Genomic DNA, 14,067 nt, shown 5'->3' with positions numbered 1-14,067 from the left:
CATTTATTTTAACACATTTAAAATTGTGCAGTAAATGAGCATTTAATTGTCTTGACATTATCCTTTGCTAGTCAAAGCAGTAAGTTTCAGGACAACCAAGAGTTATTTATATATATATAAATATATATAATTCTTGGTATATATATGTATATACCAAGATGTATATGTGTGTGTATATATATATCACAGAATCACAGAATCGTCTCAGTTGGAAGAGACCTCCAAGATCACCTAATCCAACCTCTGATCTAACACTAACCAGTCCTCCACTAAGCTCTACATCTAAATGTCTTTTAAAGACCTCCAGGGATGGTTCACTTCCCTGGGCAGCCCATCCAACCTAAAACACCCCTGGCACAACTTTAGCCCATTCCCCCTCGTCCTGTCACCAGGCACATGGGAGAATAGACCAATCTTCACCTCACTACAGCCTCCTTTAATGTACCTATAGAGAGCAATAAGGTCTCCCCTGAGCCTCCTTTTCTCCAGGCTGAACAAACCCAGCTCCCTCAGCTGGTCCTCATAAGACTTGTTCTCCAGACCCCTCACCAGCTTTGTTGCCCTTCTCTGGATTTTCTTGAGCACCTCCATGTCCTTCTTGTAGGGAGGGGCCCAAAACCCAAAAAAGGTGTGGCCTCACCAGAGCCGAGTACAGGGGGACGACCACTTCCCTAGCCCTGCTGGCCACACAGCTTCTTATACAAGCCAGGATGCTGTTGGCCTTCCTGGCCACCTGAGCACACTGCTGGCTCATATTCAGCCGACTATCAATGTTGGCTATCAACCTCGACTATCAATACTCCCAGGCAGCTTTCCAACCACTCATCTTCCAGCCTGTAGCTCTGCTTGGGTTTGTTATGCCCCAGGTGCAGGACCCAGCACTTGGCCTTGAACTTCAGACAGTTGACCTCAGCCCATTGGTCCAGCCTATCCAGATCCTCCTGCAAAGCCTTCCTACCCTCGAGCAGATTGACACACTCCCCTAACTTGGTGTCATCTGCGAACTTACTGAGGGTGCACTTGATCCCCTCATCCAGATCATCGATAAAGATATTAAAGAGGACGAGCCCCAGTACTGAGCCCTGGGGGACACCACTAGTGACCGGCCTCCAGCTGGAATTGACTCCATTTATCACAATTCTTTTGGCCTGGCTATCCAGCCAGTTTTTAACCCAATGAAGCGTATGCCAGTCCAAGCCATAAGCAGCTGGTTTCTTGAGGAGAATTCTGTGGGGAATGGTATCAAAGGCCTTACTGAAGTCATGGTAGACCATATCCACAGCCTTATCTTCATCCATTAAGCATGTCACTTTATCATAGAAGGAGATCAGATTCATCAAGCAGGACCTGCCTTTCATAAACCCATGCTAACTGGGCCTTATCACCTGGTTGCCCAGCAAGTGCCATGTGATGACACTCAAGATAATCTGTTCCATGAGCTTCCATGGCACTGAGGTCAAACTGACAGGCCTATAGTTCCCCAGGTCTACCCTCTGGTCCTTCTTGTAGATGGGCATCATGTTTTCTAGCAGAAAGTTGACTGGGATAGCCCCTGATAGCCAGGACTGCCGATAAATGATGGAAAGGGGCTTGGCCAGCTCCTCTGCCAGTTCTCTCAGTACCCTTGGGTGGATCCCATCCGGCCCCATTGACTTGCGTACATCCAAGTGCTGTAGCAGGTCGCCAAACATTTCCTTGTGGATTATGAGGGCCACATTCTGCTCCCCATTCGCTTCCACCAGCTCAGGGTGGTATCCAGAGAACAATATATATTTAACAAAATATATTTAATTCTACCTTCTTTAAGCATTAAGAATCAATGAAATTCATGTTTTGAAGGAACGTCTCTGAATGAAAGTATCCTCCCACACAAGTAGTAACAAGATACTTAGCTTTTATGCAATGTCACTTTTAATCTATAGGTGTCGTAGTGCTTTGTTCAGGCCACCTACAACTGATGCCTAACAGGCATAGGAAGGGCTTATCTCAGCTGCATATATAGATAGCAGTGCCCCAGCAAAGCTGTGTATCAAATAGCCTGAGCTGTCTGACATGATCTTCACAAAGGTTCTGGATTACTCACACAAAAATGGTATCAACAAGAAAAGCATGGTAAAATTATAGTAGCTGGGAAAACAGCTCAGCAGTGACTACAGCATGCTTATATTTACAGAAATGTATATGCAGTTTAGACAGAGAAAAAAATTAGTAACTAGGACTATAAATAAAAATTATTTGTTTGTTTGTCTTAGTTAAAAGATGAGTAGTATTCCCTGATTAGATATGTACTCTTTAGAATCAGGCTTTTCTGTAAAAGAAATCAGTCTTGAAATTTTCACATGACATGTGCTAGTCACTTAAAAGGATCTGCTCTATTGAACACTCTTGCTTGGACTCATTAAAATGTGTAATATATAATATATAATATATAATAATCTTTCTCACTCTGTAGTAATCTGGACTATGAAATCATTAAAAAAATGAAAAAAAAAGGAAGCTTTTTTTTTTTTTTTTTAGGATCAATATAACTGTGCTTTGAGAAGAGGAAGAAAGAAAAAAAAAAAAAAAATGATATGCTGTCCCTTTTGCTTTACTGAAAGTCTTTAGTAATTAGATTGAGACCAGTTTACAAACTTCAGTGTAGATTTTTACATGACCAGGGTTTGTATTTGGTGTTCTTAGCGGGCCAGTGAAGGTGTCTTTCAGAAAAAAATATTTATTACTTTATTTATTCATCTAAAAATTTAAAAATTCAATTCTTGTTTTCCATGATGTTAGATTTATATCATGTCATATCACTATTATGCATACACACTAAGCAGCAGAATGTGCAAATGTTGATATTTTGTTTTATTTTTTCTCATTGCATTTGTTAAAAAGTGGGAAATGAATATAAAGATGGAAATATTTTTTAATCCCTGAAATCCACAGATAATTTGTGAGAAATCAAGCTCCACCAGTCTTCAGACTCTCTGGACAGACTTTCTAGCAAGGTGAGCATGAGGTCAGAAAGTTCTGAAGGACACCATGCAGCTAAGAAACGGTATTAGCTCTTGGGTACTGCTCATTCAAGCAGATTGAATTTACTAACCTTAAACATTCTGCATGATATTAGCACCCAACAGAGCCATATACTCTGTCAGACTTTCATTTTAAGCATATTACTTTCAGAAAAGGAAGTTTACTTTTTAAACTGTTTAGCTTTCCATAATAAACATTAAGTGTGATAATCCTTTCAATCACTTGCTAAAATTTAGATGAAGATATGGTGCATGACTCCTTAGTTCAAAAGACCTGATTCTCAAGATCATACACATAATGCAGGTATGCTACTCATTAACTCTTTCAGTATATATTGAATAACATGGAATTAAAATAATGTTTAGAAAACTGGTAAGAATTTGCTTCTTAGGTGTTAAATGACGAGGTTGTAATGAAGACAGAGGAGATTCCCTGCTTTATATACATCCCATACTTATTAATGGGCAGACAAATCCAAATAAAGATACAGTATGTACCTGTCCACCCCCCCCCCAAAAAAAAAAAAAAGCGCCTAAAATCTTTTTCATAAGCATCCATACAACTACACTGCTATTCATAGTAATTCAGTAACTGAGACATGAATTAAATCCATTTCCCCCCACCATGACAGGGAGGTGGAACTGGATGGTCTTTAAGGTCCTTTCCAATCCAAACCATTATTCTGTGATTCTATGATTCCCTAGCCTAAGGATGAATTTAACCCGACAATGCAAGTAGTGTATTCTGCACATACAAATGGTGTACAAGTTTTCTGTGTTATTAGTCTGGTTTCAGTGATTTTAGCAATTACATTGTATTTTGTTCACATCTTTTGGCTTCCACTATTTTCATCTTCCCTTTGTCCTTCTGGTCCCTTAACCAGCCTCTCTGGGAACTTATATAGCTCCCACAACCACTGTATATGAACACCTCACAAACAGTAATACCTTTTTATCTTCACTGCACCCTTGTGAATAAGAACAGTGTTAACTCACATTATAAACAGGAGGAACAAAAGCACAGAGATTAAATGACTTTCCTGTCAATGGAAGAGAAATCTGCAAAAAATCAGGAACTAAGCCCAAACATTCTGAGTGCCTGGCCAATGTTTCAACCCCAATCCTGTCTTTCCTACTCTCTGCCAGTCAGCCTAGAGCATTCATCGGTCTGTTGGGTGCAAATAAGACACATGTAATGGAGGTGCTTTTGCTGGGAGTGTGGGATCACTCACTTGTGGTGACAAAACAGCAATCACAAAGGAAAAAATTGAGTATCAAAGTTGGGAGCACGTCTCTCTTTCCCCCTCTCTTAACCAGGTAGGATGCCTAAGTTTCTAAATCAGGCACACAAATCAGCTTTTTAAAGTATATACTATGAGTCATTTAGCTGACTTAAAATGCCCTGTGCTGATCCACAAAGAGAATCCCATAAAGTTTTTCATGTCTCTTTTACCTACCCACACATGCAGATCACTCATCACAGTAGTATCTAAATGCTTGGTTTAACCAGTCACATTAATATTTGTGTTTTAAGATAGAATTTTGACTACATTTTTTTTTTTTGCATTCATTTTTTTTTTTTTAATCCAAAATGAAGAATGCCATTCTGTTGTAACAAGGAGAGGTGAGGTGGGGGTGTGCATGATCTCCACTTATTCTACAACAGCTCCCACCTCTCTGGCAACCCTCTGACTCTGCTCAGCACTTTATCTGCCTATCAATAATCCTGCATCCTCTAACATGAGGCTTAATAAATTCTCACTTTCCCAAATGATGGTTTTCTTCTCTTTCTCCCTTGTCTTGTAAAATGTTAGGGTTTTAAAAAATGTAGTATTTTGGATTCTTCTGTATGCCTACAGGTTTGACTTTGTAATAGCCAAATGATACCTAGTACTTTGTCACAGCTTTGAAGAATACCACTTATGCATATTTTATATATATGTATGTGTACATATAAAAGTACATGTTTAGCTCATATTGCTCAGATATCTACCTCCCCTCCACCCTTCCAGCCTGCACGCTAGGTTGTTAGAGGATGAAATGCCTCAGACCCAACCATCTCTCTGTACGTAGGGCAACATTCTGCATCTCTTCCTGTGAGTGTGCATTTGCAAGGTTAGTGCTATGGAAGAGGGGATGCATAATTCCCTGCATATTTGTGCATGAATTTGGCCAAATTTATTGGGGGACTACTGGTATGTTACACTTTATAGAACATTTGTTTAGTATTATAAACATCTGCAAATGACTTTATTTCATGAAGTAATTAACATTCCTAATTAGATGCACCTTGCAGCTGCTGTTAATCTTAATTGGCAACAACGCAGTTACATTTTGATGCATATCTTCAGAAGAGTTACAGCAGAGAAGAAGGGAAGAAAAAAAAACGAAAAAAAAAAAAAAAAAAAAACGAAGAATCTGAAGGGAAGGAAATAAAACTGTTCCCACACAGTTCAGAGAGTTCGCACAAAGAAGATCCCATGGCAACAGCGAGGCCCACAGTTTGCCTTATAAAAATCCAAGAATAGATAATGTATCATCTCTTCTGAAACAACACTCGGCTTCGGGAGCGGGAGGGGCAGGGGGCAGAGGCGAAGCCGTGCCCCGCTGCCCGGGCGCTCTCCCCGTCCCTGGGAAAGCGCAGCGCGCCCCGGCGCTGCGGGGGTGCGGCGGGAGGCGCCGGGCGGAGAGATCCCCGCTGCCGGGGAGTTTCTGGTGGATCCCCGCGAAGGGCCCTCCCCCACCTCTCCTCCCCCCATCAATAAATTAAAAAAAAAAAAAAAAAAAATCAGCCTCCCAAAGTCATGCTTGCAAAGCCGCTGGCGGCGAGTACCGAAGCATCCATGGGGTGGCAGTAACAGTATCTTCTTTATGACTCGCAGCAGAGCGGAGAATGCATTCAATCAAATGAGCCGGTCTTGTAGAAACACTGGAATCATTTATGCATTGCAGTTTCTCTCGCCTCTCTCCCTCTCTTCCTTTGCTCCTTAGGATATTTTGGGTGGATTGTGGTTTTCAATCAAGACCTCCTGTTCTTTGCTGATCACTTGTCATTTCCACTGGGGATTCACATCATTCGGGGCAAGTGGACAACCGATTTTTTCTTCTTCCTTTCCCTTTGGAGATTTTTTTTTTTCCTCCAATATCACCCCCGCCCCCCTTTTGCCGCGGCGGCGAGTGTGCTAGGACCCGGGAAGCACCCTCCCCCCCCTGCTCGGCACGGCACCAGGAAACCCCTCCGGACCGCCGTTCTCCGGATACTTGTGCCCGGCAGCCCGGATCCGGCCCTCGGCGGCGGCGGTGGCGGCGCTGGACGCGGAGCTGCCCGCGGGGGGCCCCCAGGCCGGTCACCCCCCTGCCCCCTCTCCCCCCCGCCGCCGCACCTGGATGGTACCTCCCGCCGGCGGCGCGGGCACTTTCTGAACTAGGAAGGAAGGGGCGACTCAGGGGGGCCGGGGGGGCGCCGCCGAAGTCCGTATGGAATTACCTGCGGCCGCGGCGGATGGATGGGCGCCACGTCCCCGGCACTCGCGGCCAGCGCAGCAGCAGCCCCGGGAGTGAACGCGGGGCTCCTCCGGCCGAGTGCGCAGTGTGGCGGCGGTGGTGGTGGTGGTGGTAGTGAGCGGTGCTCGCCTCGCTGGACGGATCGCACCGGAGGGATATTTCGGAAGACTCCCGCGGGTAAGGTCATTTTATCCGGGCGGGAGTCCCGGCGTGGCTAAACTTGGTGGCGGGTGATTGAGGTGGGCACTTAGGTGCTTGCTGCATTGCCCCGGTGCGAGGGGATCCGGCCGCTGCTGGCACTTGAGTGAAATAACTGCAGAAGGTATTCCGGCGGCTGCTTCTTGTGATAAATCAGAAAATCAGAAATCAGAAAAAAAAAAAATATCCCCTTCTCTGCTCCCTCTGTATCTGGGAGAGTACCGTGAGAGCGTGCCGGGAAAGGAGGCTTTAATTTCTCCTCTTTCTCTTTTTCTTTGACCCCTCCCCCCCTCTCCTCTTAATAATTTTGGCTGAGAAGGGCATGCGATAGTAAAGAAGCTCTCCGTGATGGAATCTGTTAAATATTAGACCGGATCCCATCCGCCGTCTAAAACAAATGTTTTCAACTCCGTGCAGCATTCTGCTGCATTTCAGAGCTGCAATGGAGGTAGACAAATCCCATTTTTCAAGTTGTTAAACTTCAAGGTGGCAGTCCTTATTAATCGTGGAATGGTGTCCTGGTGCTAAGGGGGTTAAATGCCCCTGGTGATTTGGGATTACAACTGCTCCTGCAAATCCTGTGAGGAAATTATACTGAGAGACGGTAAGGAAAAAAAAATCCCTTTCTGACAGAAGAAAAATATTATATATGTTGCTAGCCTAGAAATCTCTCATCCACCTGCTCCCATAAGATTTTTTTTTTACACCCATCAACTTACCTGCTGGAACCTCAGACCACGTGCATGGGAGTTGAAGATTTGCAAACAGAGATCCTATCTTCGGTATTTCATACATATATTCATCTGGCTGAGGGCTGTGTGTGAATTAATTCCTCTGTTAGTTGTGGTGTGAAGCGAGAAAGGAAAAGGAGAGAAAAGACCGTCTTTTTAAAAACACAGGGGAAGCACTTCAGCCTTTAGAGATTTAGAGGGATCTAAGCAATGCACCTTGCTAATCTTTTTCTGCAAAATCAATTCTGATAGAGGGAATGGGGGAAGGTTGAGGGAATCGATAGTGATGACGTTGTACAGTGCAAGGCACTGCAATGCTAAAGTTCTGTAGTGTATGCGAAAATATATACCCTTCTGTGCTGCTGGTGGCTTCATGCATAATGGATGGCAGAAGATATGCAGATCTTTCTGTAGGAAGATGGATGTATTTGAAAAAAAAAAAAAAGACGGTGATTATGTAACTTGATTACATCAGTGGCATCAGTCGCCGATCGTGTAACGAGGTGCTCACACGGCGCATCGATCACCTGGCTCAACTTTGGCACGCTGGCGGCGGAGACCCGGGCAGAGGAGGGGAGATCCCCGCTCGGTGCCGGCAGGGGCTTGCCTCTTGCGGGCCGCCTCCAGCACCGGCGTGATGCTGCCGGGCTTGCCCGGGACGGAGAGCTTGGGGGCAGCCGCCCTCTCCCTACGAGGGGGCTGCCGAAAAGCTCCAGCAAGGGCAGAGCTGGCTGCCTGATCCCCGGCAAGGTCACCGGCACCCCGGGCCTGCGGTGCTACGCGGCAGCAGAACGGGGCAGGAAGGCGGCCGAAATTTAGGCTGATCCCCCTCCCTCCCTCGCCTGCATCCGAGGGGAACACCGCTGGCCCCTCGTCCTGTCCGCGAGGCCGAGACGGGGACGGGTTTTTTCTTCCCATCCCGCTCAACAACAACAGCAAAAAACCCCAAGTGTTGCCAGATACAGCGGCCTAATCGACCTGTTACGTTCACAAAAGGATCTAAAGGGAGGACCTAGCATTAAAGCTGGGGGAACGGGAACGGTAGCCCGTTAAGACATTGCGAGCATCTCAGAAGCAAGTAGGTGAAGCAAAGGTGTGCAAGGAGTCTCATAGGTTCAACTCAGGTGGACTTTCTTCCTGAATTGTCCGCAAAGAGAGCAGGATCCGGGTAGCCTTTATTCTAACACTCACTTTAGAGTCATAAATCACTATTTTCATCTGTTCTGAGGAAAGAAAAAAAATAAGACTCCTTGAAGACAGATAAGCTCTCAAAAGCACTGCTGAGGCCCCATGGATATATTTTCTGAAAAGTGTAAGCCTGCTGAAATCTTAACGCAGCTGAAATGAGTGATCTTATCATCGCTGGCCTATGTCCTACCCCATTTCACTCTGGATTCATTCTAGCAGAATTTCACTAAACACCTTTACACTTTCAAAGAGGCTAGGGCAGAGTGGCTTTTACATCTCTTGATAAACATGATCTCTTCATACCTACTCTTTATCACATTTAATGCACTATCTCAGTGTTTTTAACACTGCCCTGAAAAATATTTCTTTTTCTTCTGCTTCCCTGAAAACATCAGTATTTTAAAGTTGCTTTAGCGTTAGTTCATGACTATTTTCATATTTCTTGAGGATAAGTCTGGGCAAACACTAATAAATCCAGCTAATGTAGTTTAGAGTTTGACATTCATGGAGTATAGTGAGTAAATTGGAAAAAAAACGGCTATGCAGTTAACTCTGTTTCCATCCTTCAGGGGTCAGAATAACTCTATGGCAACTCCTGTGCATTGCTACAGCTCTTGTAATTTTCAGAAATGTCCATGGCTTGCTCTGCTCTGTCACACATGATTACAGGCACATTCTTTCCCTTTAATTCCTGACACACACTTCTTGTGGCACACATGCTGCATACCTGTGCTACCTATCTTAAGGAGAGCAATACTGTCCAGAGAAAGTGTTATAAAACCCATTCTGCAAAAGTGTAGGCATAAACAGTGTGGGAATATATCACTGGATACATGTAAACTGGCATGCTGGCTGCAAGGATTTGCAAATTTAGAGTAGTACAGAATGATAAGCACTAAGCTTTATTTATAGTTTAATTTCATTGCTGTAGTTAGTGACAACCACTCAGTAAAAATAGGTTTCAGCTCCAATGCAATATCCATTCCTTTTGCAGCCAATATAGCTTCTTTAAGAGGAAACTTTCCTTGCTGAAATAAAACTGTAAATCACTTGGACAGATGAAGAGAAATATTTACATAAAACTTTCCCAGACTCCAAATCTCAGACCACTGAAGCAATGAGGGTTTGGTCACCTACTCTTTGGTAGTTCTGGGAAGTCAGCTTCTTTTACTGCAGCAGCAGCACATGGAGAATAATCTCAGTGCCTCCCTCTGAAAGAGCGGGCTTCTGACTGCTGCTGTCACTGAAGACAGTAGACTTGTTTTACTGCTGACAGGAAAAATTGAAGCACACAGCAGAACTTAATGAAGCATTTTTTTTTTTTCCTATTCAGTGATATTCTTGTAATGTATTCAGAGTACTTTCTGTGGCCATTATGTCAAATCCATGCATTGGAAAACAAAACCAAAAAATGGGTAATTGACTGAGGTTCTCATTCGGTATTTTTTGCACTTACAGAGAAGTGTTAGGATATACTTTTGTGTTTCATAACAGCTATGATCTTTAGTGGCTGGGAATCTTATTGTTTTTAGTGCATGCAGCATGATAATATATGACAATTGAGACATCCCAGCTCTGATTAATATGATTAAAAACTAGCAACTTATCTAGTGGTGCTCAAATTGTAAAGTTTAATTATAGCGTCACCATTTGCACAGCTATAGATAAGGTTGTATCAGCATTTCTATTATAAACCTCTATCTTGTTGCCATCCGTTGTGTCAAGGCTCCATGAAATAAGAAGAATTTACAATAGAGACCATAATGGCTGTTTTGGATTATAGCTATGTCCTGTCAGGTCAGTAATCCGCATGTTTCTTTAAGTCCTTACCATGCACATCTACAGCAGCACCAAAGCAGCTATTATGTTCTATCAGTTAAAGTGTATGCTTGTTTCATTTTAAATTGTAATTAAATATGATATGATCACCACAGTGACTCAGGAAGGATCATTTAACCTATTATTTTTCATATACTGTTATTTTGTTTTCATATTCTTTAAAAAAAAAGCTAAAATACAGCAAATAATTTTACTTGTGATAGCTTAAAATTAATTAATATTTGTAAGAAAGCTCTTTTGAGGAGGAGAAAAGAATGAAGATGAAAGGTTGTGTTTTATTAATTACAATATTCAAACTTTGCATGTTCCCCTGAGGGATTTGCATATGGAGTTCTGTCCTATTGCAAAAGGGGAAAATCCTGTGTTATTTGTAAGAGCTGTATAAGACCAAGAAGATCTGGCTGTTTTAATGGTGGGTAGTCTTGTTTTTCCAGGTCTCACAGTACCTGTGCATTATAGGTAGTTCTGGGCCATTTAATGGTGTTATATAGCATGCTATTTATGCTTCAATAACTAGGTCTGAACAAATGAATCAAGGACATCAGTTTTACTGTCTCCTGTGCTTATAAATTTCATGTTTATAAGAACAGCACATAGGCATGTAATAGTCCTACCATAGTCATAGCATCAACTTAAGTAATTCCCCACATAGATTATGATTAGGGATGTAAAGGGAGAAAAGGAGAAAATGAAACCATTCACATTTCTGCCAATGTGATAGATTATATTTTTAGTTTTGTGTGTAATTTAGGAAGTGGTCAGCATAGCTTCTAAAAAGAAAGACAGAAACCTAATTAATACAACAAGAAGACCTATACAGTCTATACAGCTAGCAAGCAAACAAGGGGTAGTAATACTTGCTAACTGGATGGCCAGAGGCATCAGGAAGTTTTTCTGTTCCTTGGTCCATTGTGCTCTAGGACCTTCATTTAGCCTCGAGGAATGGTACATTATGAAAGAGGAAGAAGGTGAAGACTAGCAAAATGGGTTAAAACAAGGGTTGAGAAAGTGTTTAAGTATATAGTCATTGGTGATGTAGCTCCTGTTTTTTCATGAGATGGGGTATATTTATATATTACTTTTCTGTGTTCTTCACTGGCAAGACTGAGACATTCCAAGTTATTCCAATTCCTAACTCTACTGCTCTATTTATTTATTTTTTTTTAACATGCTTACTGTCTTCAGAGCAAGGCCTGTCATCTTTACATCTACAAGCCTGTTTTTAGTTGCACAGCAAGACCTGATCTCTCACTTGAGGTATACTGAGGTACTTCTCCATAAAATAAGTGGGTAGGAACATGAGAGAAAGAATGTCTCCCACTGGTAATTTTAGAAAAGGCAGGCATTTTACATGAAACACATTTTCCTCTGACAAAGCATAAATAATTGGAATTTCCCTCAAAAAAAAAAAAATCACAATGCTTTTGTAAGGATTCCTCTTACAATGATAGTGCAACTGCTGTGTAGAACCTCAATATCTCTGTTTCACCTATTAAGTTCCTCCTGATAATGTGTGCTTGAATAGTCAGTAACAATTTCAGCAAACTCAGTCCCAGCCAAAAGTTTATACTGTTTCAAGGAAAATGAAGTCATAGTAACATACATCTGTATAACACACATGGAAAGACTACTCCAGGTGATGCTAGGAGTTTAAATGCTAGAGACCTGTTGGGATTCCCAGACCAATTGCCTCAAACTCTGAATTACTGTGCCTGAATGGTGTAAGGGGCTCACATCTACTTTTGTCCATGCCTACATCTATTTGGCAGTGTACTTCTGCTGGATTTGACTCTGAGCTTAGCGGATCATATGTCACAAGGTTAATTTCTACACCAAGAAGATCTCTCAGTATGATGAAAACCTTGGGATGGAGCCACTGTGTCAGAAGAGGGATGTGCTTAGCCTGGATGCTTTTGTGTGGCACTGATCCCTGGTAACAATTTTAGCCCTGTGTCTGTCAGATTACAGTTCGGTGCACAGAATTTCAGGATGGGAGCAGAGCACAGCTGTCACTGTATAGCACCTTGGTATTCCTGTATCCTCAACTTGTCTTCCATGCTTTATGGCTTTCTTCTCCCAAGTTTAAATTTCCCCATCCCCACCCCCCAGGAAGTTTCACCTTTGCTCATCTTAGAATGACATAACTGGAAATACATGACGTTTCCTTTTCTGCAAGTTGTGTGTGTAAAGAGATGTCTGTGTATCAATCTGTCAATAAGATCTGCATATTTTCTACACGTAGAGTTTATTTTACTCAACATCTCATCTCCTCTAACAAAACAGAGAAGGTTTGGCTGTCAACTTTCTATTAGATGTTATTTGTGGGGTTCCATAGCTGAAGTCAGTGTGCTAGCACCAATGTTAAATCAGGTTCACTGGCAGTCTCTCCTTTTTCTCTGCATATATATCATATTTAGTATTTGTGCATGTGTTTGTGTACATTGCATATGTCTGCCTCTACATATATATGCTTTTACTCACATACATATGCAGCTATCAAGAGAAAATATTCCAGTTATTTCTAATGCTAAACATAGAAAACATAATGTGATTCAAACATAGTATGAGATGGTAGATGTTTTCAAAGGTGTTTTTTGTTTGTTTGTTTTTTGTTTGTTTTTTTTTTTTTTAATATTAATATATTTTTTAATGATCTGTAAATGCAGCTTACTTGAAGATAACACAGATTTATTTTGGAATACCCAAACTAAAATATACTTTAAAAGGACTATCAAAGATCACCAGTCAGGGTTATATGGTATCATCTGTAATTTTAGAAAAATATGTGGTAACACTTTGGAAGATAAAATCTGAATGTTTCCTATATGTTTCCAACAGAGCAGCAGCTACTATCACAAATCTCTTGCCTATTATTACGGAAAAGCTCAATCAAAGTATTCGCTCAGTGCACAGCAGAAGAAAGCTGAAATGTATATTGTAAAAGGAATGCAAAACATTGTTTAGCATTTCTTGTGTAACACTTGCTTTACCACTGATAACTCTCATGTTGAGTATGAATAATGTGTCTGCTTTTGGTCACTCCTGATCCAGCAAGCTATTAAGGAAAGAAGAAAGAAAATGACAGGAAAAAGGAAAGATCTCTACATGAAAAGATTCCTATCTGAAGAAGAGATGAAAGATTTTTATTATTTAGAAAAAAAAAGAACAAGAAATTATATGGGAGAACAGAGGATGAAGTAGGGAATACTGAAGGCTATTGAAAAATATTTTGGATTCTCTTACATATTGTTTCCCTGATGACCAATAAAATTAAATTGTGACAAATCTAAAATGAGTAAAGGAAAACTACTCCTTACTTTAGCTCATTCAAATCCTTTGGTTCTTATTGGTAAGGATACAGCAAAGAAAGAGGTCTAGTAGGATAAAATATGTTGAGTAAGTCCAGGAATAAGAAAAAAATAAATAAATTTTACATTGTAATAGACAGATAAAAAGGTTATCAGCCTAATAGATAGTTGAATAAGATGGCTATCAGCTTGTGTACCAAAAGATCACCTGCTGAATTCCAGTTACAGTGCAATCAATGGATGCATGCATCTGAGATTTATAAAGGATGATTCTTCCAA

The 14,067-nt window shown here is 41.6% G+C and overlaps 1 protein-coding gene across 3 annotated transcripts in view; it reads left to right on the top strand.

The window, feature by feature from the left end:
- Positions 1-5,373: 5,373 nt before the first annotated feature.
- The window catches only part of IL1RAPL1 (interleukin 1 receptor accessory protein like 1), a 754,490-nt gene continuing 745,796 nt past the window's right edge, over positions 5,374-14,067 (top strand). For 2 of the 3 annotated variants that reach the window (XM_068686962.1, XM_068686973.1), the window contains exon 1: positions 5,374-6,701. The gene's annotated coding sequence lies outside the window, so the exon portion shown is untranslated. The remainder of the gene's footprint in view (positions 6,702-14,067) is intronic. The other variant, XM_068686984.1, reaches the window with a different exon arrangement.

Source organism: Anas acuta, chromosome 1 (genome assembly GCF_963932015.1).
Source record: "Anas acuta chromosome 1, bAnaAcu1.1, whole genome shotgun sequence".
In the NCBI taxonomy this organism is placed as follows: Eukaryota; Metazoa; Chordata; class Aves; order Anseriformes; family Anatidae; genus Anas; species Anas acuta.
The sequence above is the reverse complement of the archived record's forward strand: the minus strand, read 5'-3'. Positions and strand labels throughout refer to the sequence as shown.